Here is a 27,179-nt window from a genome sequence, read left to right on the forward strand (position 1 = left end):
TCACACATGGTCTAAAAGGAAAATCATTTAAACCACTGTTTGGAGTCATAAGCCTGCATTCTTCTAGGAACTCTCTGGTTCAGTACATTTCTGGGGTTAAAGCAAAATTCAGCTTTCTCAAGTATATTTCCAGGAAATATAAAACAATCTTGTGAACTGGAAAGGGAGAGAGTTAATTAGAGTCACAAAATATCAGACTTGGTAAGAATCTTCCAATCCCAGCCAAGTCTGTTTTGCAAATAAGGAAACTGAAACTCTGGCTGGGGCAGGGACATCTGGAAGTCACATGAGTTGGGTGGAAACAGATTCCAGAACTCTTAATCCCATTTCACAGTTAGTTTTACACAAAAAGTCAGTTCTCTTAATTACCTTTCTAACTTTTGAATAAATTACTTTTAAAATAGAGAGCAGAAAGCAAAGAGGTGGCAAACCTCAGAGGCCCTCCTCTTACAGATGCTGCGCAGGGAACTGACAGTCTGGGAAGTAAACAAGATATTGCATCTGTCAAGTTTCTTTTTGATGAAGGGCAGAGACTGAATTTGAACCCAAATCTGATTGTAATCACAGGAATAATTCCCAAAGCTGAGTTGAAAACAGCCTGGGAAAGCCAGGGTCCACAAGACTCCACTCTGTCTCATGCCTTATCAATATGCACTCTGATAAACAAAGGCACAGGAAACATTATTTTCATTTTATGTGAAAGGCAGAGAGACAGAGTGTCTTCCATCTGCTGGTTCACTCCTCCAGATGCTGACAACATCCAGGGTGGGGCCAGGATGAAGGCAAGAGCCCAAAATCTCAACCAGGTCTCCCGTGTGGGTGGCAGGGACCTAAGCACTTGAGCCATCATCTACTGCATCCCAGGATGCACCGGAGGGGAGCTGGATTGGAAGCAGAGAAACCAGGACTTGAAATGGCATCCCAAATGGTGCCTTAAACAACTACACCAAATGCCTATGCCTAGAATGGTTGTTTTTAAATATTCATGGAGCTTGGGAGATTAAAATTCCTTGAGAATTTTAATTTTTTTCATTTTAAATTTTTAATTTTGCCTTGGAGAAAGCACTTTTGTAATGGTGCATTCACCCCTGAGTACCATTCATGGGAATGAAAGGAGTGCCCCAGAAGGAGGAGAGGTCTGAGACAAGGCATGAGATAAATCATGAAGAAAATGGGCATGTATAGTTCGGCTGCCTTGATCAAGAGAAAGCCCTAGGCGTACTTTAGAATGGTGTTAAAAATTTCCGGAGGACTATAAAGTGGAGATCAGGTTAGGCTTCTCTCACGTGCCCTCAAGGGGCTGCTCAAGTAAGAAATGAAATTGGTAGAGAACTAAATTTTGGCTCAAAATCATTTTCTACTAGTTGAGCTTCTTGAATATGACACAGGCCACTGGTATACATCAAGTGAACTTTATTCTGGTGAAAGTGTGATCCCTTGCTGGCAGGGGAGCTGTGATGGAAATCTGAGGGAAACTGGACTAGAGCCATCAGGAAGTCTTTCCTGGGAGTGGGCCATCGGCTTCGTGGTAAAGACCCCTGTGCCTCTACAAATGAATGCCTAGGTTTGATTCCACGTTCCGGCTCCTGTCTCTAGCTGCCTGCCAGTTGCAGACCTTGGGAGGCAGCAGTGATAGCTCAAGTAATTGGGTCTCTGCTACCCACAAGGGAGACCTAGATTGTCTTCCTGCCTTGGTCCTAGCCCATCCTCATCTATTATCGACATTTAGAGGATGAACCAATGGATGAGATCTCTTTCTCTTTCTCTCTCTGTTTCTCACTGAAAAAAAAAAGTCTTTCCAGTAAAGAGACACTAATATTCCTTAGCGTAAACATTCAAAGCCTCTGCAAGTTGAAATCATTCACTCTAAACACACTCTATTTTTTTTATAATATATTTACTGAAACTTACTACATGCCAGATATATTTGGCTTTTTAAGTGTTTTACTACACTCAATCCTCACTTTCCTATTGAAAAAGTACTATCATTGTGTGTTTCCTAGATAATATATGAATATCATAGGTTAAGTAACATGATCAAAACATCATAACTAGCTAATGAGGGAGCCAAGATTTTAACCCGGGTATTCCTGACCCTGAGATCCTAAACACCCTGCTCTTCTGCCTCTTTTCTTCATGAAGATTAATACATTCAAAGTGCCAAAAATAACTTGGTTCATATCCAAAGTAACTCAGCGTTGGAGGGGTGCTGAAGATAAACTAAAATAATATTATGATTTCTCTGTCATGAATATGACAGTTCTGCTCCATTTTGCCCAAGGAAGTAAATTCTCTTATTAATGAGAGAGGAGCTAAGATTTGCGGCCCCATAGGAGAAAACTCTCCAGTTTTAGTGGTTCGTCCTTAGTTTTAGATGGAGCAAGCTTCTTACTGTCAATCTAGTTTATAGCTACGACCTTGACATTCCTCAGTAGGAGTCAAGGTCGAGGGGGTGAGGGGGGAAAAGAGGACCATGTCTGCTTTCCCCCAGGAAGCACTTATTTAACTGCAGAGCTATTGGGAATTTGAATAAATAAAAGTGTGTGTGTGTGTGTGTGTGTGTGTGTGCTGTTCCAGCGATGCTCTGGCTGTGACCTCTGAGCATCAGAGTTGCTTCAGCTACTCCTTGAGGAGGAGCCACTTCAAGTTTGATCAGATTTTGAAAGAACTAGAATAAAGAGAAGCTGTCCTGGAGCTGCTCAAGACAAGAGGAACAGGCACATAGAATTCAGGAGGGGACCGTGGGACGTCCTCCGACAGGTTGATGTTGACTGCTACCTTGAGATGACTTGCCAGACTGAAATTTTGAAACAATTGGTGACCTGCACTCCAAGAGAAGCTTCTAATTGTCTCTGCCTCTCTAAGGAGGCTACTTTTATGTACAGGATTCCTGAGGTTTCCTGAGGCTTCTGAGTGCCCAAGACTCGGGAGCACTGTGGCAAAAGCCTTTGAGGAATGAGGATGTTCCCAAAAGTTACCAGGAACAGGGTCCAAGAAGAAAAGCAGGGTTTCAAATGTTGCATTAAGTGCAATAATAATAATAATCATACGTTAAAAATAATGGCTGGATGCGAGGCATGTCCTTGTCCCAAGGACGAAGCATATGGGGAAGGAGTCCACGGCAATGAGGACTGCCACTGTATTTCAGGAAGTCTGAAATCAGGGTGAGGACTGTGACAACACAAAGGCCCTTGGGATGGGCTGTGATGAGCAGTGAGCAGATATGGCTTATGCAACCCCTAGAAACCTCGGCTCTGGTGGAAGCAGGGGGCTGGGGCAGAATCAGGGAGATCAGCAGCGCAGCCGAAGGAGAATCGTTGGCATTTCCTTTCTCTTTCTTACTCCAGATTACCAGGAAGTTACTTGCACGTGGAAACCCTGGACAGCCATAGTGCTCACTCAATAAATAGAATAATTTCTTTCCTCAGCTGAAGACACCAGCTATAGCTTAGGGCTGTTGTGAAGTGTTGGCCCAAATGAGGGGCAAGAGCCACAAGATTTTCACCCCAACTTCCAAGTTCTGATGCTTTGACCTTGCTGGCTTGGCCTCCAGGCAGACTGTTTTCTTCTATAAAAAGATTCCTTCTGTGGGGAAACTGAGGGGATGCAGAGGGAAGGCCCACGGGTACCAGTGGTTGGACTCCATGCAAAGGCTGATTTGATGCTAAGACTCCCACTGGAAAAACAAAGGTTCAACAAGTTCCATCCTTGCTCACAGAGATGTACAAATGGGTTGACAAGGACACCAGATATCAGAAAAATCTTCAAATATAGGCCAGAGAGTTTCAACAAATAGGTTTAAAAAACAAATTCAGAGGACACAGAGGCAGTACAGAAGCAGAAGAAGATGAAACATTATAACTTATAATTAATATCCCCAGAGAGATAAGAGCTGGAACAAGAAGAGGGAGCAAAACAGGAATACTTTCAAAAACTATAAAGACCACCTTGGAAATTAAAAAAAAAATCACATCTGAAATAAAATCTCAGTGAAAGCATCAGAAGATACGATCAAAAGAATATATCAGAAACAGATGAAAGGAGATTGAAAAATAAAACAATAATAGATAAAGAAATTAGAGAAAGATCTAGCTCCATTAACTTAGGGGTCCAGAAAATGAACACAATGAAACAGGGGGAGAGGAGGTGATGACGAGCATAGTTCAAGTGCTGAAAGCTGTGAGTTTTGACATGGAAGGCACCACTGAAGGCCCAGCTCAGGGCAGATCACCAATGTCTGTCACATGGAATCCAAAAAGTGTCAAGGATAAAGAAAAGCCCCTACATGCATCTGCACTCACGTGTGGGCATCAGGACAGCACTGGAAGCTTAAAGACAATAAAGTTATGTTTGTAAAATTATGAAGGACAGTGCTTCTCAACTGATTTTCGTTCCAACTAGGGGACAGATACTGATACTGCAACATAGAGACTGCTTCCTCAGCACCCAAGTCCTCCAATTCAGTGGTTCATTGAAATTAGAATTTCATTTTTGTGTCCAGGGGCAGAGCAGATGCAGATGGCATGGAGAAGACAGTCCAGCTCCACCAGAACCTTGGGAGACCAGTTCCCACTGTCTGTTGCTCTGCTGTCTTCATGACACCACCGTGCTCTGCGAGGTCGGAGTCATCATCCCACCTCACCCAAGTGCCAGCCCTTGTGCAGGGGGAAGTAACTTCCTCTAGGGACGGGTTGCAGAATTCGCACATAATGATTTCCTTCACAGTTCCTGGCCATGACCTGGTCCTGATCATTCCCGGCTTCTAGGCAGTTTGGCAAGTACAGACTTCAGAGGGGCAGACCACAACTACAGGGGAGTCGTATCTCTCATGAAAGGGAAATGGCTTTTGGCGCTGGCGCCGTGGCTCACTTGGTTAATCCTCCACCTGCGACACCGGCATCCCATATGGGCACCGGGTTCTAGTCCCGGTTGCTCCTCTTCCAGTCCAGCTCTCGGTGTGGCCCGGGAGGGTAGTGGAGGATGGTCCAAGTGCTTGGGCCCCTGCACCCACATGGAAGACCAGGAAGAAGCACCTGGCTCCTGGCTTTGGAAGGGCGCAGCGCCGGCTGTGGCGGCCATTTGGGGGGTGAACCATCTGAAGGAAGACCTTTCTCTCTGTCTCTCTCTCACTGTCTATAACTCTACCTGGCAACAACAACAACAAAAAAGGGAAATGGCTTAGAGGGGAATGAGGAGCCTCTGTCACACTGCCCAAGCCACTGGTGTAAGGTAAGCGTAGATAAACATATTCGCAAACACATAGAGATTCAGAAAAATGATTTCCCAGGAGCCTCTTCTTTAAGGAAGCTACTATGCTCCACCAAAATGAGGGGTAAATAAAGAAGATGACAAAGAATATAGAAAACACAGGAAAATGTCTGAAAGAAATTCCAGAATGAAGTTGCACAGGAGGAAAAGTAGAAACTGGTCCTTTTTAGAACTGGGGAATAATGAAGATTTCTATGGAGAATAACTCTGATATGTTTAAGATTATAAAAAACAAAAGAGTTGTGTTGAGATTGTTGGTATATTTGGGGGAAAATAATGCTTTAAAAATAAGCAAAAATAAAAGGGGGCAACTATTAACTTTGGAAATATTAGAGAGTTGTCCAAGAAAAGATGCATGATTGTAGCATGCTATTGGCTCATTACCAAACAATATTTTTCATTGATAAGTCTTGACTTTTGATTTACTAAAATTTTACTGTGACTATTTTGAGGAATTGGAAGGAGAAGAAATAGACCATGTACAGGAGAGGTAAGCCCTCATCATTTACAGAATAAAATCAACACAAATATCTAAAATTGATCATTCAAGAAAGATATAAATATTGTTCAGAAATAGGGTTTTAAGTGCCAAGTAAACAGCTGAAAGGGTTAAGTGTAGGTGATGTTGGGAAACGGGCCTGGCCGGTAGGAAGAGGTAATGCAAGAGCTCTTTTTAGCAATATTCAACTTCAGTTAGATGCATGTCTATATAAATTAACTTTAAAAATTAAATCTAATTGTAAAAATAATTCAATTTAAAAGAGAATTAAAGGATCTTTGAGTGAATGAAAATGAGTTTTAAAAATCATGTAGCCCAAAATTTGACCAAACTGAGGAATTCAGACATCACTTAATACTTTTAAAATATTTGTAGTTACAGGAATGCATTACTTGTGTAGAAAGCCCAGTTAAAATCTCACAGTTCTGGGGCTGATGCTGTGGTGTAACAAGTTAAGCCACCACCTACACCACTGGCATCCTTATGGGCATCGGTTCAAGTCCCCGCTGCTCCATTTCCAATCAAACTCCTTGTTGATGCTCTTGGGAAAGCAGCAGAAGATGGCCCAAGTCCTTGGGCCCCTGCACCCACCCAGAGGCTCCTAGCTACAGCCTGGCCTAGCCCCAGCTATTGTGACCATTTGGGGAGTAAACCAGTGGAAGGAAGACCTCTCTCTCTCTCTCTCTCTCTCACACTCCCTCTCTCTCTGTAACTTGGAATTTCAAATAAATAAGATAAATTAAAAAAAACACATAGTTCTTTTTAATACTGTCCCCAACTTTCCTCTCTGCAGCATCCACCTGTGACTTCCCTCTGCTTCACAGCCTCTAAAAAGTCCTTTAGGTCTGCATGGGCAACCCCGGGGGACAGGGAGCTCACTTACTCCCAATGGCAGCCTATTCTGCTGGGGTGAAATCAGTCTCCTCATGGCTTCCATATGCCTGTTCTTGATGTATGTATCCATTGAAGCCACTGGGGCCAAGCTGAACCCTTCATCCATAGAACATCCTAAAAGTTTGCTTGACAATAGCCATGAGTTGTGCTGGTGGAATCGCGTCACCATTCTGTGCCTGTGGTCATGGTATTGCCTGAAATGTGACGCCCAGGAGAAGGAATCTCTGGATTAGAGAGCAAACTGAAATGTTCTAGACTTTTAGAGAACGGAATAGCTTTGCACAGCAACCCTGCCAGTGGGCAAATCCAACCTACCCCCAAAACACACAGCCTTCTCTAATATCTCTGAATCTCAGGGAGGGGGAGCTATAAACCTGCACCCGAAGTGCTCTCAGTAATTCACAGAGTTCATGGAGCCACAGTGGCCTTAGCATGGGCCACCTCATGCTGCTGTTTGAGGGGCAGAAGGGATTGGTTTGTGAGAATGGCATGGTCAGGATGCCTGCCGCTGCACAGAGTTTGCAAATTATGAGAGTCTCACAGTAAATAAGAGCCAAAGCTGCTCTATTATCTCCAAAGAGAGGGCATTCAGGCGGAAATTGAGGATGAGCTTTGGCTAGCAGGGGGTAGCAGAACAACAGCTCTTGTGGACTGGCAGGAGGGCTAAGTAATCTGAGCTATGACTCTCTTCCTTCAGGCAGAACTAATCTTTCTTGTGGCCAAGGATCTCTTTATGTTTCAGAGACCAGTGAGAGAGATGCTTTGCTCTACTCCATCCTAACCCAAATCACCACCCAAAGACCTTGCACTATGCTCCTGGAGGTGTGTTGTTCTAAGATGGCAAAGCCCAAGTCATTGAATCACCCCAAGGATGCTTAATTCCTTCTGCTCAATGTTGTATCAGAACAGGAGACAACACTCAACCTAGCAGGCAGCCATCAGGACTCTAACTACTTCTAGAAAAAAAGCTGTTAGATCCAGTGAGGTGAAGTAGAAAGCTAAAGGAAATTATAGATAGAGCAGGCTGGAAGCTGGATTTTTCTGATTGCCAGAGTGTACACTTTTTAGAGAACAGCTAGGGGAGGAGGCTGCAATTTTCCTCCTTTAACTCTGAGCTCAGTCTGATTGCAGATACTGCCATCCCCATGAAAGCACTTTTCGCAATATGCTCCTTTTTTTTCCAGGATCGGAAGCCCCTTCATTGTCTTTGTACAGAGACATGGCCAGTTTGGAATTGTTCTTCGTTATGTGACTTTGAATCTTTTACCTGCTGCTCTGCAACATTTAGCCCCTCATGCTTTAAAATCTTTCTAACCTCCTAAATTTGGTATGAAATATTCACTTTAAGCCTCCAAGGAGCCAAACAGAATCATTTTAATGGGCCAGACCTGCTCTTGTGATACTTTTGATTCATTTGAAACCTAGATAATATTACTCACGGCAGTAACAGGCAGACCTTAATATGTAAAATGGCTCAAAGGGGAGAGAAAAGCACTTCTTACTCACATAATGGTAGCTGTGGGCGACAGTTCCAGCACGTCGGCTTCTTCCACGCCACCACTCTTAGACACGGGCTGACAGAAGATCCACCACCCAGGATTCCCTGCCCTCTCCTCATCCCTGCCAGCCGGCTGTGGAAAAGAGAGGGAGGAAGACCACATGGAAGGGATCTGTGGGCCGCGGTGGGGAGCAGCACTCATCATTTCCCCGCACATTTTGTTGAGAGAATGCATTAAAAGGCCACTATGAACTATAGCTTGAGGTCAAGGGAAATGGAGCCGACTAGGCAATGCAGCCCCTGGCTGGGCAGCCAATGTCCAGCCTTAATCCCCTGCTAAGGGAGAAGGATCTCTTGTTTGGGTGGAGAGCCAGCCGTCATTCCCAAATGGGCATTTTGTCAGTGCCTTTGGGCTTGAGTCAAAGTAAAATGGAATGTTCTCTGTTGATGTAACTTTACCTAAATGAGACTTCTTTCAACAATTCTAGTGTTTGAATCCTATTCTTTATCAGCAAATTGTGACCATTCTGTTTGCCCATCCAGCTTTTATGTGGCTTTTTTCTCTAAGTTAGCAATATTCAGTCATTTTTATTCAATAATTTATTTAGAAAATGTTTTTTGCTCTCTTATGTGCTAAGTGTTACACCAGATGGCAAGGATGAACCAATGAACAAAACAGACAGGTTTCCTGCTTGTCTAGCCCTAAGATTCTAATGGAAGACAGATGGAGAACAGGTAATAAATGGATTTTAAAAACCAGGTAGTTGGGCGCCGGTTGGTGTACTGACTACACTACTTCTGATCCAGCTCCTTGCTAATGAGCCTGGGAAGACTGCAGAGGATGGCCCAAGTGCTTGGGCCCCTGCATCCATGTGAGAGACCCAGAGGAAGCTCCTGGCTCCTGGCTTTGGTCTGGCTCAGCTCTGGCCATTGCTGCCATTTGGGGAGTGAACAGGCAGATGAAAGACCTCTCTTTCTCTTTCATTCTCTTTCTGTAACTCTGCCTTTCAAGTAAACAAATAAATCTATAAACAAACAAACAAAAACAGGTAATGGTAAGCATTCAAAGTAAAATAAAGCAGGGTAAGAGAAAAAGAATGACTGGCAGCTGTTGAGCTTGTGATGTTAGGTTTGTTCTCAGGGAAGAAGGGGTTTTTAACCTGAGATCTCAAGAGCTGAGCTGACCACTTTGAGACCTTGGATAAGAATTTTCCAGGCTTAGAGAAGAGCCATTGCCAATGCCCAACGGGTAATGGGCTCCTTTGCAAGACAAAGACAAGGCAAGAGTGGCTGGAAAGTTGTTAGGGGCAGGTGTAATCAGAGGTGAGGTCAGACATGGGATCAAGCACCAGGGAAAAGTGTATCTGGGAGACTATGCTTAAAAAAAAAGTTTCCTTCTATCCGAGTACCATGGGAGTGATTGGAGGTTTGCAGCAGGGGAGTGGCTGTGCTTCCAATTTCGTTGTTGTTACCTGGACTCTGGTTGCAAGGATGAGAATAGGTTGAAGAGGGTCAGGTGAGGCAAAGAAAGCGTTTTGGAAGCCTTTGTCATGATCTCAGGTAGGCAGACACTAAGCTTGGAATATGGAGCTACTAGCAGAGTTGCGTGAAGGGTACTGAGGAATAGTTTGGATTGCTGAGGGACTTGTTATGAAAGGAGTGGAAATGAGAGGAACTCGAAGTGTGAGTGCCGTGCGATGCATTCCCTCATGTTCACTGTCTTATTCAACCCCAGACATTTCAAGGAGAAAGCTCCTTTGTGTCCAGGCAGAGTCCCTGGAGACCTGGCTCCTGTTTCCTTCAACTTACTGTCTTACTTGCCTGCACAAACCCCTTCTTGCTCTTTAATTTTTGCAAAAAGATGAAAATGGCCTCTTTTATTTACCCAAGAAAGCTGGTGGAGGGTGATGAATGTGATAATATTCTTTGTAACAAATTTTTAGTAGGAACACAAGATGCTCTTCTGGCTGAGCGCTTGGATTTAATCCGACCGTAGCAGATTTCCTTACCCTTCACGAAGGGGATGACTCACTGCCTCCCACATGGGTGAGTATAGACGAGACAAAGGAGGGGAAATAAAGCCACTCTTGACTTGGAGCTGTTCATATCGTTTCACTGAGTTGATGCTGCATAGACCACAACTGGATATGCCTAAGACTCTAGGGGGATTTCTTTACATCACGAGGGGGCATCTCTTCCTTGCTTTGTTGCCCCTTCATGAAAAAGGGTCTTCTTTTCACTCTGTCTTCCCTGATTTGATTTGAGCTGCAGGTAAGAAACTTGAAGTGCAGTGTATGTGAAGGGTAATTTCACAGTCTCGGTGGTATCAGCCGTCACTTTCCATAAGGGAGTAGACACCTGTAGGTCCCAGGGATTGTGGAATTTGAGTTCTAAGCACCCTAAAAAGCAAGGTAGGGCTGCCATTTCCCATTTCATCTGTAAGAGTTTTGAGTCTGGAAAATCATTTATTCAGACTGTTTTAGTGATTTTGTGCAAACTCTTCATTCAATAACCCAGAGTTATATTTTTGCTCGCAGAACATAAATCCTGTCCCCCACCACAGAGAAAAAAAATTACAAAGAAAACAAAAATTCTGTACGTCCTTGGAAGGATTTATCTTCTATGATCTCCATTTGGTAACTTTGTGCATCATCATTCAGAACTGGTGCTTTCTTGCATTTTTCCTTAAGGCTCTTCAGAATTTTGCTACCTTGTGGGTCTTGTAATATATTTCTAAAGTGGATGTTTAAGACTGCATGTCTCTGATAATGACTGCTTACTATCAGAGAAAGCTTTTTATACTGCAGAGCAATTTCTCCTGATTATGACTGTAGGTCTGTTAAATGAAGACTGTTTCTATTGTGTTTTCAGTATGCTGTTTCCATAAATGAACAAAATGTGCAGTGCAGTCAGTTTTTCTAATTAGTTTTTACATTTTGATTCATTTTTATTCTTTTGCTTTGGAGGTAATTTTATGATATGTATCAGATAACTCTATTATCTCAAGTTTTTGAAATCTTTATACTTCTTATTTATTTCTATATTTCATTTGATTTGAAGGGGACAGAGAGAGAAAGAGACAGGGAGAGCCTCCATCTGTGGTTCATCCCCGCAGCAGGCTGAAGCCAGGAACCTGCAGCTCCACTTGGGTCTCCTACGTGGGTGGCAGCAATGCCAGTGTTTGAGCTGTCACCTGCTGCTTCCCAGGATGTGCGTTAGCAAGAAGCTAGAAGTTGAACGCAGGCATTCCAATATGGGATGCAGGCATTCTGAGTAGCAAATTAAACTCCTGCACTCCTTTCCTGTTTCTGTTTTTCTAATTTCAGGTTTTGAGATCAACTTCTGTATGGCTTTGTCTGCAAATATTGTGAATCTTGGTAAGGATTTTGCAATTGTCTTTGGACAGTATCACTGAATCTCTACAACTTTTTTTGTAGAAGAAACTTTTTGAGAATAGCTCCAGATTTCAGAACAGTTGTTGAGAAGTACAGAGGGTTCCTGTGTACTCTGTTCTCGGTCTCCTCAATGGTAAGCATCTTACTAGTGCTGTGCATTTGTCACAACTACTGTACCATCAGCACCTTAGTATTTACTGAAGTCTGTACTTGATGCAGAATTCCTTAGTATTTACCTACTGCCCCATTTCTGTCCCAGGGTCCCACCCAGAATATTGCATTCCACTTAGTCATGTGTCTCCTTGGACTCTTCTAGTTTGTTAGTTCTTCAAACTCTGTTTTTGGTGACCTTGTCCCTGTGCTTCTCATGTACCTAAAACTGTGTTCTCAAAATCTATAAAGAAAAATCTTTCAAATTACCAGAAAAAAAGTGACAGAACCATTGTCAGGTACGGAAGATTTTAATATTCCTCCCTCAGATTTTATATGTCAACTAGTAAAAAGCTCTTGAAAAATATAGGGCATTTAAGTACTATAATTAGCAACCTGAGCTAATGCATATTGTGGAAAAACTAGGCATGAATTTCAGAAATATTTTTGCTTCAAAATAGACTTTTTTAATTCTATATTCCATGAACTTTTTGAAACTCCCTTGTATAAATAGAGTCATGCTCCTGGGAAGTTTCAAAAGCCCACTTCTTCAAGCACACATAAAATATTTACAGAGATTGACTGTCTACTCTGCCACAAACCAGATTTCAACAAGCAGAAAAATAAGACACTGTTCCCTGACCACAGGGCGTGAGTTAGAAGTTAATTACCAAAGATAATTGAAAACCCACACATATTTAAAAATAAAAGAACTCACATAATTCATGGGTCAAATAAGACATCAAAATTAAACTTAAAAATATTTAATATTGACTAAGTGAAAATGTGGCAAAACTTTGGAGACACAACTAAAACAGACCTTAGACACTTTTGCCTTAAAATTTACATCACCAAAGAAAAAGTCTTGTCTTACTTTGATGCACTTTTTTCTTTTTTTTAAGATTTATTTGTTTGTAAGTCAGAGTTAGAGAGAGAGAAGGAGAGAGAGAGAGCGCTCTTCCATCTGTTGGTTCATTCTGCAGATGGCCACAATAGCCAGGGCAGGGCTAGGTCAAAATCAGGAGCTAAGAGCTTCTTCCTGGTCTCCCATGTGGGTGCAGGGGCCCAAGTACTTGGACAATCTTCTACTGCTTTCCCAGGCCATTAGCTCAGACCTGGATCAGAAGTGAAACTGTCAGGGCAGAATCCACACCCATATGGGATGCTGGTGTTGCAGGCAGTGGCTTTACCCACCACACCACAATGCAGGCCCCCGAGACTATTACTTAATAATCCAGGAAAAGAAGAAAATAAAATCAATGAAGTGAGGAAGGACATTGCGGTCAGCCTGATCAACTCAAGGAACTAACTAGATCACCAGGACTCAGGGTCCTATGAAGCACAGGTGCACTCAACTGGGCAGGCAGATTTTAGACACACTGCAGGAACAGTAAGCTTAGGGCATTTCATCCACACAAGAAAATGCTAAAGTAATGATATGATATCATCTATATGCCCTTCAATGGGATTCCTTGATTTTAACATTTTTATTTATTGTTTGTTTGGAAGGCAGAGAAAGAAAGAAAGCAAGAGACAGCACTATCCTCCATTTGCTGGCTCCCCACCCAGCAGCCCACAATAGCTGGGGCCAACCCAGGTAGAAGGCAGGAATTCAGTCTGAGTCTTCCACATGGGTGGCAAGGGCTCAACTGCTGGAGGCATCAATTGATCCTCCCATGGTATGCATTAATCGGAAGCTGGAGTCAGGAGCACAGCCAGGTATTGAATCCAGATACTCTGGTACGGGACACAGGCAGCATCAACAGTGCCTTAATCACTATGCCAGATGCACACTTTGACTTTAGCATTTTGTCAGATATTTTTACATTCTCCCTGCACATGTATACTTTCTCTCTGTATCATTTCAGAGTAAGTTGTTGACATCGACTCCTTGCATGTAGATATCTCAGCATTCGTTTCCTAAGAATAAAACAATCTCCTCCTTCTACAATAGCATTGTCATTGCTAAGAAAATCGGTAGTGATTCCATAATATCATCTAACAAAGACTCCATATTCAGATATCCCTAATTTTCCCAAGAATGGTTTATAGCTCATTTTCTTTGCTTTGCTCTCTTTTCCCAGCCAGATCTGAGGCTAAGCTAATATGCTGGATTTAGTTATGTTCCATCTTCGGAGTAGTCTTTTCGTCTAGACTCACAAGCAGTTCTTCCAAATTATAAACAAAACAAGACTGATTTTTTGAAGAGTACAGCCTATGCTCGGGACTTCTCTACTTCTTCCCTGTATCATTTAACTTGCTTTCTGTCTTTCATATTTCCTGTAACATGGAAGTTAGGTCTAGATATCTTGGTCAAGAAGCCACAGCAGGAAATTTTGTGAATTTTGTGGTGTAGTACATAGAAAGACACTAACACCAGGATTTCCCACCCTCAGTAATGAAAAGTGTGATCCCTTGGTGAATGTCCTGGTCACCAGGTCTTTCCATTACAATGCTGTATTTTCCCACTGAATGAGGGTAGCGTTTTGGCACTGTGAGAACATCATGTTTCCCACAACTTTTCACCTGATTGTGTTAGTTTTCTTTGATTATCTTTGCCTGAATCAACTCTTAAGGATTAGAAAATGATGACTTTTTTCATTTCTCTTTTAGCTCCTGGCCCCTTGGAGGTTATTTAAGGAGTCTGAGTTCCTTTGCTGTATGCAGGGAAGTTGGGAAAAGTGGAGATACTGAGTGCTTTCTATGGACCTGGTAGCAAGATCCTGGCATTCCTAAGGAGTTTGAGGCTTCCTACGGAGAGGATGACTTTAGTCCGGTCACTCCCACTAAACAGGTAAGACTTGCAATAGAGAAGTCTGTGGGCCTTTCCAAGAGGACACTTGGACCCAAACACACTGCACTGAATTTTGTTCCTTAACTCTACAAACAACTAGCAAATCCTTACTTTTGGGAAAGTCTGTGTGTGCATATGAAAATGAATATAATCTTGATTACATTCATGCTGTATATATACACATAATACACCCATATATATATATATATAAAATGATATATGCTTACATACAGCTGCAATGCAAAGTCAAAGGCGGTGTATGGAAGAGATTGCTTTAACATGCAGTACTCATTTCTTCCAAATCCACAGATTCTACTCCCAGGAATTCATCCTAAGAAAAACATCAGGAAAGTGTTCAAGAACATATGCAATAACTCAGTGTGGTTTATGTAAATAAATCATATAGGCAATTTCAATGCCAAGCTAATAATAGTTAGATAAAATTTTGTGTAGTTATACAATGGGTATTATGAAGTTATGGAAGATGATCCAGCAAAAATATCCTTAATGACAATAAGTTTTCACTATATTATTTTTTTAAAGATTTTATTTATTTACTTGAGAGGTAGAGTTACAGACAGTGACAGGGAGAAACAGAGAGAAATGTCCTCCAACCATTGGTTCACTCCCCAAATGCCTGCAACGGCCAGAACTGTGCCGATCCGAAGCCAGGAGCCAGGTGCTTCCTCCCAGTCTCCCACATGGGTGCAGGGGCCCAAGGACTTTGGCCATCCTCTACTGCTTTCCCAGGCCAAAGCACAGAGCTGGATTGGAAGAGGAGCAGCCGGGTCTAGAACCGGCGCCCATACGGGATGCCAGCGCTGCGTCACAGCGCCGGCCCCACACTGTATAAATTAGTAGATGCAAATAGGCAGAAGAACCCAGAGCAATTCCCATTCAGAAACCTTCAGACCCCTAATGCAGATGAGTGTGTTGGAAGCTTTGGCTGCTATACACCACTTCCTATGAGGACTGGGGTTTCACTTCAGCCAGGATGGGAGAGGAATGATTGTAAGGGAGATCATCTATTCCTCTGCAGCACAGCATTTGTACCCCTATTCCTTATGTAAACTTCAGCTTGCTCCCCACTCCAGTCCCCATGTTCTCCTTCTTTAAGCTTCCTGCAAATTAATTTTGCTGCTACAGGACAGCGGCCAACACAGAACCCTGGAGAACTCACAGAAGAGGTGAGGGGGAAGACTGACATTTCATAGTGCACAGGTTTGTGCTTCAAATCTTCCCAGGAGCTGTGATGTCTCTTCCACCCCTGTGTCCATACTGTGGCTTTCCAACTTCTCCAGGCAGCCTTTTGGTTTCTGGCTCCTATTCCTTGAGCAATTATTCTTTGGAGCCTCTTGAATGTCTCCTTTTCTTAGGCAGAGCCATTCCTTGCTTGCATTTCCTTCCCGACTCTGTACTATCGGCTTTAAACAGGTATAAGACCATGATATTGAGTGAAGAGCTTTGTGTAAGTCTTCCAGCTATCTGGATTTATAATTTTTATGTAGAGAGATTATAAATAACAAGTATTTTCCCCAGTCAGCCATGTCCTAAATAAATATTATATTGTTATATGCATTTCTTATGTAATAAATATTCAACAAAAACAGAGCTTTCTCACTAATTCTAAAGCTGGTCCTGGTGAACATCTAATCTCCAAGGTAAGGATGAGAACAAGGCAGGGCCTTGGCAATAGAAGCACCAGGACACTTTTGAAATGATGAGAACAGAAGCCCAGAACAGGGATCAAGGCAAAGACGCTGTTAATGGGGCTGGAGTAGAGGTGGGAATTAAAGTTTCAGTTAGGATTCTTTTGGTTGTCAACAGCAGAGAAACAAATCCAAATCTAAGCAAAAAACTGAATTGATGAGCTCATCTCACAGGTGTAACAAATGTGATTAGATCCAGGGCTCATGAATTGCAAAAAGTGCTTTCTTTTTCTGTGTTTCTTTGTCTTCGCCTTTATTTCAACTCCATTCTCAAGTAGACTCTCCCCATGAAGACTGATATGGTTGTCAGGTAACAGACAGGTGGAAAAGAAGAAGGATCTTTTCCTGCCAGGATGGCCAGCAGAATGGGTGACTTGGGCATCAGCCCCAGCCACATGTAAGGCATGCACCATTAGCTCATGCCCAGTGCTCGTGTGCCCCTGGAAAACACGAGCTGGAGGAGAGGAAAGGCTGCACCCTATGTAGCAGTGTTGTTGCCAGACCCCTTGGAAATGGGTACCAGGGAGGTACACACCAAATGCTCCTTACCCAAGCCTGAGGAGTATGGCTAAGAACAACGGAATTGCTGAGTGCAGGCAACTTGAGTCCTTGAGTTTTCTGGTGTGTGCCAAGTGGCATGTAGCACTGATTTTGGAGGGGACACACACACGATGCAGACTCCTCCTGACAGTTAAGAAACAAAAACTGACCTCATGACCAGAAGCCATATTACCTGCCCGCTCTCTGTGTCAGCAGCCTAGGGAGGGTATTAATGAAGTAATATGTGAATTTTATTGCTGGAGTAGAACTCTTCTATATACAGGTTTTCATCTCTAAAGCACTCCATAAAAATTATCTTCTGAAGTATAAATCTTTCAGACTCCAATAATAGTAAAAGCCCTCATTAAGCCTGGCTTTCTAAAAGCTATTGCTTTTCCTACCAACGCATCTTTCTTTAATTGAATGAAATTTTGAAAGAGGCAGGTGAGCAAGTGAGACCGAGAGATGATATTTTCCAGATGCACGTTCATTGAAAGCTCGTTTTCCAAGGCACTTGCCGAGTTTGTAATTCGCATATGATTTTTCTAGAACCTTCTGCACTATCTCCATCCTGCTCTCAAGTCTCCCTGTTCATGAGATATGAGCATTTTACTTAAGGAAAAGGGAAATCGTGCCTCAAAAACAGAAGACCCAAGGGCAAACCTGAACTCTGCCATGTGCTAACCTGGTGACCTCAGCATTGCTTGTTTCTGAACTGCAGTTTTGTCACCTGTAAGTAGTAATAATAGCGTGCGGGGTAAGCGTGAGGATTAAATGAGAAAAGCGTAAGCAACAGGCTTACTGCAGCCTCTGGCACTGAGAAGACGCCGAGCAAATGCTGCCTCCCATCCTTGTCTTCCCCAGCTTCTGCCAGAGCAGGGCCACTGTCCCTTGTCATGGGAGAATCTCTCAGCTCTACAGTCCGATGCTTATTAAAAATACATGAGAAATATTTTTAAATCTGTTTTTGCTTCTTCCTGTAAAGGAATCTAGAGAATTCACTGGGATTCATTTGTGGGTCATGTTCCAAGTAAGAAAATAACCACCAACTGAAGGGCAGCCAGGCGAACTGGAGAAGTTACAGGGCCACCTCCTCTGAGAAGCCTCCCTTGATGTACCAACCCCGGTGGAGGCAGCTATTTGTCCCCACACACTCCCAGGCGTGGAACCTCTAGAACAGGAGTGACAACTACAACCCCTGCACAAAATCCAGCCCACTACCTGCTTTCTCTCCAGCCCACAAGCTAAGAACATTTTTTACATTTTTATATGATTAAACAAAAAATTGAATTTTGTGACACATAAAAATTATATGGCATACAAATATCAGTGTCTGTAAGTCACATTGTGTATTGAGTCTCTGGTGCCTTGGTTAAGGTTCCTGCATTACAGTGGCAGAATCAGTAATTGTGACAGAGACCATAGGCTCTTTTTTTTTTTTTTTTTTTTGGACAGGCAGAGTGGACAGTGAGAGAGAGAGAGACAGAGAGAAAGGTCTTCCTTTTGCCGTTGGTTCGCTCTCCAATGGCTGCCGCGGCTGGCGCGCTGCGGCCAGCACACCGTACTGATCCAATGGCAGGAGCCAGGTACTTATCCTGGTCTCCCATGGGGTGCAGGACCCAAGGACTTGGGCCATCCTCCACTGCACTCCCTGGCCACAGCCAAGAGCTGGCCTGGAAGAGGGGCAACCAGGACAGAATCCGGCGCCCTGACCGGGACTAGAACCCCATGTACCGGAGCTGCAAGGCGGAGGAATAGCCTAGTGAGCCGCGGCGCCGGCCAACCATAGGCTCTTTACATAAAGCTTATCAACCCCTGCTCTAGAACATGCATGATCGTGGGGCCAGCGCTGTGGTGCAGCCGGATAATGCCCTGGCCTGAAGCACCAGCATCCCATATGGGCACCAGTTCGAGACCCGGCTGCTCCACTTAAGATCCAGCTCTCTGCTATGGCCTGGGAAAGCAGTGGAAGATGTACCAAGTCCTTGGGTCCCTGTGCCCACATAGGAGACCCAGAAGAAGCTCCTGGCTCCTGGCTTTGATCGGCACAGCTCTGGCTGTTGTGGCCAATTGGGGAGTGAACCATCGGATGGAAAAACCTCTCTCTCTCTCTCTCTCTCTCTCTCTCTCTCTGCCTCTCCTCTCTCTGTGTAACTCTGACTTTCAAATAAATAAATAAATCTTTAAAAAAATTCATGATGGAGTTTTTTTTTTCTTCCTACCAGTTTACATAACCCTTAAGAACTGAGGTCAACTCTCTTTCATGTGTGTGTTTTTAGTACCAAGGACAGTGCCTGGAAAATGTTAGATCTCCATAAATTTTCATTTCCCCTCATTTTTTCACACTCTGATTATAATCCACAGTACATGTATCCCAAAGTCCCCAACCTCTGGGTACCCCCACAGTCCATGGGTACTTACAGTATAACTGTAGGTATAGCCATTGCCTCGTTGCCTGTTGCCATTGCCTGTTGAACTTCTAATGTGTTTGATAACTAAAGGGACCAGTGCAAGATCCCATTGGGCTGTATCCTGTTACTGGGGGTGGTGCAAAGGAAGGAGCATGGGGTGTTGAGACGTTGGTCAATGGAGTTGAATCTTGGATTATTGACTTTTAAGCTGTGGGTCTTTGTGAATAAATCACCTCTCAAAGGATCACACTCTTCATCTATGCCACAGAGATCATTCTTGACCACAAAAGCTCATGGGTCTCAACTTAGAAAATACCTGCCTGTGGTGAGGATGGGGGCCATGTCTCTCCTGTCCACCACCCAATGTTCTGAGTAACACAGGGCCTGTTCTGAGTAACACAAGAATCCAGCAGGTCTCAACTGTGGTTGAACAGTGTAGTCAGTTGAAGAGCTTGCAACACAGAGCAACCCCCAGACGCACTGAGGGAGAGATCTGAGCAGAGTCCAGGGCATCACATTTTCATTTTTAAGTTCCCCAGGTGATTGCAAACTCTCAATAGGAATACGAGCCACTGTTGTAGGTGCTCTTTAATATGTGCAGAAGTGGGGCTGTTCCCGTGGCATTTTCTTCCTCTGTCCTTTGAGAAGCTGATGGCAGAGGTGGGTATTTTCTGAGTCAAGAGCGGACTGAGCCATCCCTGGGCCCCTGATGGAATTGCTCTCTGGTTCAAAGGTCCGCCTGCTGCCTTTTTCATCCCCTGCTGGCGTGCACAGCTGAGCATTCTCTCATTATTGGTCTTGCTCTTTTGTGGCCCTTACCCTTTGTCCTCCACTTGCTTTTCATATTGCTTCTGGTCACTTTTCCCCTTCTTCTCTGTAGACTTCTTAGCCTTTTTTTTCTTACTGTTGCTAAGTTTATCAGTAGCACTTGCTTACCGACAGTAACACCATGTACCTTCAACTACTCCTACTCTTTATTGCTGCTAAATGAGCTTTACCCTGTGCTTCACTTCGGAAAATAAATCTCTAGACGTTCTTTTCTTCACTGTCTAAATTGCTGCCTCTGGAAATAGGTATTCTTGGAGGGTTTGAGCAGGTTGAAAAATTAGGAAATTCAATTTCCAGTTTATGGAAAAGGACACTGAGGCCCAAGGAGAGCCAAAGTGGGCTCTGGGTCATCAAGTGAGCTGATGACTGGGGCTGAGTCACAGCTGCCAACAGGTCGCGTTTGCACCCCCGTCAGGCTGCCACATGGCCTGGGTGGCAAGGCCCGGGGCCTTTTGGACAACTCGGTACCTCTGTGTACCTGGGGCTAACACCTTCCAAAGCTGCACCTTGCCAGCCTCTATTAATTTGATCACTCAAGAAGAAGGAAGCATTGCTGGTGGCAGTCACATGGAGGGTGGGAGAAGCTGGCTAACCACCTCGGCCTAGTGACAGACACTTCAGAGTACCCAGCCCTGCATGTCCATGAGAACCAGGTGTTGGCGGATGGCCTGGGGGGTCGACGGGGCTGTGGGAGAGCTCTTCCCCGTAGCTTCCTCCAGCTGCCCGTATCGTATCAGAAAGCACTGTCTGTTTTCTTGCTTACAGACCGGCACTGTCCAACACAGTAGCGACTATCTATACTTGCAATCGATGAAGATGAAGCAACAGTAAGACGTCATTTCCTCAATTGTACCAGCGATCAGTAGCTCCAGGGCTGCTACAGTCAGCAGCACAGCCATAGAACTTTGGCAACACTGGAGAATTCTGTTAGATAGTGCAGCTCCGGATGCTTGGGTAGGGTAACTTAGCCTGCAGAATGAACACAACTGAGGGAGATCTAATAGAAGCCAGCCGATGCTGTCCCCTTCAGGCTCTGCGTTGGGACTCTGAGGCTCGTGGTACAGACGCTGAGAAGTCCTCCTCCCTTCCTGCTGTAGCCGTGTGCGTCTTATCTTCCTCCTAGACTGTGAGTTCCTTGGAAGCAGCCTCTGTCTGTGATTAATTTCATATTCCCACAGAATTGAGCACAGGCCCTGGCATGATAGGCCCCAGTGAACGTAAACTAAATACAACTTTAATTTAATGTTCTTTAGCCACTAGGCATTATTAAGAAAATAGCCGAGTTTAATACAGTGATTAAAAAATAAGTCTTTTTGGTAAAAAGGAACAAACATGAAAGCTGGTGGCCGATTAGGTGAGAATCAGTGTTAAGCACCTTTCCTCCTGGGGCAGAGAGCTCTGACTTTTGGATGGAGGAAGATGACAGGCAGTGGAGTAGAAGGACTGAGGGGTTGAACCCAGTGCCCCGGCAAACAGGCTTGCAAATATGAACATTACCCCTGTCTGAGAACTTGGTCTGCCTCTTACAGAGGGATTCGGGGGTGCAGTTTGTTTGATAATTCTGATGTAGAGTGATTGCAAGGCTAGGAGCCTAGGGTTAGATTGTGGCTGCGACATCAAAAAGCTGCATTGTGAAACTCAGTCTCCTTGTGACATTGAACTGGGGATAATGACCCTTGTCTTCCCCAGTGCATAGGCAGGACTGGAGGAAGGTACTAGGGAGCCCCGCCCCAGGCCAACCTTCGGAACAACGCCCGTCACAGTGTGGGACAGTGGCCCAGACAGGTACTACAAGTAGGGTTTATCAGACTACAAGGATACAGCTGCTAGAAACCCATGCTGGAAATACCATTCTTTACACTTGGCAACTGATATTTGTGGTTTGTCAACGAAGTGCCTGCATCAACCCTGGATTTATTGAAATAATGCATCAGGCACAAAATCTTGGGCAGATAAGCAAAAAGAGCTTCAGGAACAGGATTTTGTTAGTTTTACTTTAAAATGCTTCTCCCTTAGGATGCCTCCAAGAGATAATCATTTCCATTTTCTTTTGTTCTAATCCAAAAACTATGCACAAGTAGATAGGAAGAGATCAGAGAGGAAGGGGAGGAAGAAGAATCAACTCACACTTATACAGCAGTTACTTAATATGTGTTATTTCATTTAGTTCTTCTAAAGACTTTCATCTTTTTTTCCCAAAGATTTTTATTTATTTGTTTATTTGAAAGCAGAAAGGGGAGGGAGAGATTCCATCTACTGATTCACTCCCCGAATGGCTACAACAGCCAGGGCTGGGCCAGGCCTAAGCCAGGAGCCTGGGACTCCATCCGAGTCTCCCATGTGTATGTCAGGGGCCCAAGCACTTGAGCCATCCTCTACTGCTTTCCCGGGCACTCTAGCAGGGAGTTTGATCAGAAGTGGAGCAGCCGGGATTTAAACAAGTGGTCATACGGGTTGCCAGTGATGGAAGCAGTGACTTGACCCATTTTGTCACAATGCTGGCCCCAAGACTTTTTTTTTTTTTTTTTTTTTGACAGGCAGAGTGCACAGTGAGATAGAGAGAGACAGAGAGAAATGTCTTCATGTCTTCCTTTTCCCATTGGTTCACCCCCCAATGGCCGCTGTGGCCAGCGCGCTGTGGCCGGCGCACCATGCTGATCCAAAGCCAGGAGCCAGATGCTTCTCCTGGTCTCCCATGGGGTGCAGGGCCCAAGAACTTGGGCCATCCTCCACTGCACTCCCAGGCCACAGCAGAGAGCTGGACTGGAAGAGGAGCAACCGGGACAGAATCTGGAGCCCCGACTGGGGCTAGAACCCAGTGTGCCAGCGCCACAGGTGGAGGATTAGCCTATTGAGCCACAGCGCTGGCCGGCCCCAAGACTTTTAACTTTTGAGGGAGCTGCCCAAGGTGACATAGGGTGAGTGATATCCAGAAGACAGGACACATCTGTCTGACATTTGCTTCTCAGCCAAAGTGGCAGAGCCTGGGCAGAATGTGGATCCTCACGCTCACTGTGGTCCCCTCTGGATGCCGGAGAACTGCTTTATGTTCCGCAGTTCATCCAATACTCCTTGCTTCAGTCAATGGCTCCAATCAGTTCTCTGTCAGGCATATCATAATTTGTGCAATTATGTTAAAGCTGAAAATTCATTGTTCTCTTTAGAAAGACCTAGGCAATTTTGAAAGGTTTTCTGGTCTGAGATAATCTCATTCATATATCTTGATCCTATTTTGGATTACAACAATGTTGCTGATAATTCTATGTCGTTATGGTAACAAAGAAATGTTAATGTTCCCGAAGAGTACAGCTAACCTTTGCATTATCTAGTTAACAGTGCACAACCCCTATCTGGTGCCATTTCCTTAGTATTTGCAGGCTGAAGACACACAGAATTGGCAATGACTTGCTTTCTTTTCCGGGTTAAAATCTCTTCCTTTCTTCCAGATATGCTTCATGGTCAAAGAATTTTATGAACTCAGCCATTTTCTCTCAGCCAACAGTTTCTCAACAAGAACCTGGGACATTCACCTCCCCCTCGGCCAGCAGCAAGTACCACACACCCTAATGCAGCCTAGAGGCACAGCGTGGTGGAGTGAGGTCAGGGACAGAGCTGCCGTTTGCTTGGCGGTCTCGGGCAGCTCACCTGCCCTTGAAGATTCTAATCCTCCTCTTGTAAATGGGAATAATCATCTCAGCTTTGTCCCCCCATCTCAGAGAAGATGAGGGATTCAAGAACTAACTATGTTGGATTGAATTGTGCGCCTCCAAATTCATATGTTGAAGTGCTGTTTCCATTACGCCAGAATATCGCCTTTTTGGAAGGGAATATGGTTGTTGCAGATATAGTTAGTTAGCAGGAAGATACGGGTGGGCTCCCAGCCGAGCTGATGCTTCATGTATTGGGGAGGCTGAGACACAGACACGCACATGGGAGATCACAGGAGAACACCATGCATAGGCATGAAGGTGGAGACTGGAGATGTTTCTCTAAGGAATGCCAGGGATGGCAGGCAAACCACCAGAAGCTAGAGCCTTCAGGAGGAATCACGCCTGCTGATATCTTTCACTCAAAGTCTCAGGCTCCACCAGTCAGACAGATGTGCCCTGTCTTCTGGATATCACTCACCCTATGTCACATGCTGGCTAAGTCAGTTGGTGGTACTTTGTTTGGGTAGTCCCAGTAAACTAGCATGCTGACGATGTTTGGTTTCAGTGGTCGAGCAGCAAGTGAAGCAGTGAGGGGCCTAAGGCCCTCAACCATATTGGCCTAAACCCTTTATCAAGTCAGGCAGTGTCTCTGGACCTCAATTTTTCATGCAAAAGGAAGCAATCAAGATGCTCTTTTTTGACTCTCAAATCAGCCCCTCCTTCATCACAGACATGTAACTCAGTCTCACTTAAAGCACACTGGCACTGCACTTATTTAAACTATCTCTCTCCTTAGAAAAAAAGGAATCATTGCCTTTCCTGACCTGCCTTCCCAGTCCCTGGCTCCTCTCTTGTGGATGACAATCCCTGCTTCCAGATGCGTGAGTCATTGCAGAGAAGGCATGTAACTCCACGAGCATATGCTTGTGTGTGCACAGCAAACACGTGTGTCCAATATCAATGTGTCTATCTCCCTCTCCACGAGGGCCAGCTCCACGTCACATCTAGACTCCAGGACTGTCGGGTGCAAGTTAGTGCATGGCATGTGGTGAAGACTAAATACATTTGCTTCTCAATTCTCTGGGTTCTACATCAGTTTCCACTAACTCTAGACTGAAAATATTTGAGAAGAAAATTGCATTCATGCTGAACATGTACAGATGTTCCTTGGCATGAGTCCCCGAACAGTAAGTATAAAAGCTATTTCCATAGCATTTACATTGCATCAGAAACTCTAAGTAATCTAGAAAGGGGCCACAGGGGCAGGAGTCTTTTTTTCTGCCAAGGGCTCTTTGGATATTTATGACATCATGTACAGGACATACAAAATTATCAAGTTAAAAATTCGACCTGCTATGGATTTATTGAATTTCGAGTATTATCTCTGGTTGCCTTGGCAGGGCCAGAACAAATGGTTTTGCGGACCTTATATAGCCCACAGGCAGGATGTTCCCCATCCCTGAAAGTATATAGGAGAGGGGCCAGCGCTCTAGCACAGCAGGTTAATGCCTTGGCCTGCAGTGCCAGCATCCCACATGGGCGCCAGTTCAAGACCCAGCTGCTCCACTTCTGATCCAACTCTCTGCCATGGCCTGGGAATGCAGCAGTAAATGGCCCAAGTCTTTGGGCCCCTGCACCCATGTGGGAGACCTGGAAGAAGCCCCTGGCTCCTGGCTTCAGATCAATGCAGCCACGGCTATTGCGGCCATTTGGGAAATGAACCATGGGATGGAAGACCTCTCTCTCTCTCTCTCTCTCTCTCTCTCTCTCTCTCCCTCTCCTCTCTCTGTGTAACTCTGACTTTCAAATAAATAAGTAAATCTTAAAAAAAAAAAAAGACTTGAGTACCTGCAGATTTGGGTACCTGTGGGAAGTCCTGGATACAGATACACAGCAATAGCTACACATAATTATTGAATGCATGGATGAATCACTGGTGTGAGAAATTCAGTGTGGTCTCAATGAAGAATTTTAAACTGTCAAAAACTACAGTTTAATTTTAACATTCAGCAATAAAACTGACTAGCTGTATGAAAGTGAACAAGACTTGACTTAGAAGAGCTTCAGCTTTTGAATCTGTAGAATGGAGAAAATGCTAACTTTCCTGCTTAGCTGGAAGAAATATTGGGAGGTTCCAATGATGATGATGATGGAAAGGGTAATGTGATGGTTAGCTTCATGTGTCAGCTTGGTTGGACTATGGTACTTAGTCATTTAATCAGATACTAACCTAACTGTTGCTGTGGAGCTATTTTGTAGGTGTGGTTGACATAGAACATTAGGGACTTTAAATGAAGATAAACTTGTGGATGGGTCCAATCAGCTCAAAGATTTTAGGTGCACAAACCTGAGTTTTGCTAGAGAAGAAGAACTTCTCCCTCGTCAACTCCTGTCTGGGTTTCCAGGTTGCTTTACAGATTTCAAATTTGCTACTCCCAATAATCACATCAGCCAACATATGCTTGGAAATAAATCAACCCATATCTGTGATTTATTTCCAGGAAAATGACTATAGCATGTTGAATATATACTCATACACACCTATACTGGAGGTATCACCCAAGAGTTTATGGTAAACATCTTCTAATCCTTTGGTCTACAAACTTTTCAAAGTTTTCCTCTCAAATATGAAAAAGAGTATGGACAAAAGCATGTGGACAAAAAAATGAATGGTAAGATGATTTTGGTGCAAAAACATTGGAAATCCATGCTTTGAGGTGTCTTCCAAAAATTCATGTAAATGTGTACTATGGAAAAAATGGATTTCAAATACTTTTGCTCCTAAACAAGCTTATCTTTTATTTATTATTTTCTAAAAATATTTTATTTGAAAGCAGGGAGAGAGAGAGATCTTCCATCTGCTAGTTTACTCTGCAAATTCGTGCAACAACCAGGGCTAGGTCAGGACAAAGCCAGGGGCCAGGAATTCCATCTGGGTCTCCCGAGTGGGTGGCAGAACAGGAGCCATCATCTGCTGCTTCCCAGGATGCATTAGGAGGGAGTTGGATCAGAAGTGGAGTTGGAACATGTAAAGGATCTCCAATATGGATGCCAGCATCCGAGTGGCAACTTAATCCTCTGTGGCCCGTAAACTTAACCTTTTAAATTCAATTGGAAGCCTCATCTTATGTGTTCTCTGGAGAAGACTCTGGCCTGCTACTGTTTGGAAGGAAGATTCTACAAAGAAAGTCCGAGAATGAAGGGAAGAGGGCGGACCTTTACTGCTCCTCCTGGGGAACAGAGCTCTGCAGGCTCTCTTCCGGCGATACACAGTTACTGTGCCTTCTGCATGGATGCAGGAGGCCCACACGGTCTCACGCTGCCGCCTCCCCAGGTCCTGGCATTCTCAGGGGGCTGACTGTGTAGGAAGCGGATTTTAATGAGCAGGTCCCTCAAGGGGGGAGGAGAGGGCGTGGCGGGCAACAACACTGGGCAGCTCCCGGCGCCCTCACCTTGGAGAGAAGACGCAGAACCCTCTGAGTGGGTGTTCCCCTAACTAACCCTATTCTCACTAAGACAGGCACCCTGGGAGCTGGGGCCATG

Source organism: Oryctolagus cuniculus, chromosome 4 (assembly GCF_964237555.1).
Source record: "Oryctolagus cuniculus chromosome 4, mOryCun1.1, whole genome shotgun sequence".
Classification (NCBI taxonomy): Eukaryota; Metazoa; Chordata; class Mammalia; order Lagomorpha; family Leporidae; genus Oryctolagus; species Oryctolagus cuniculus.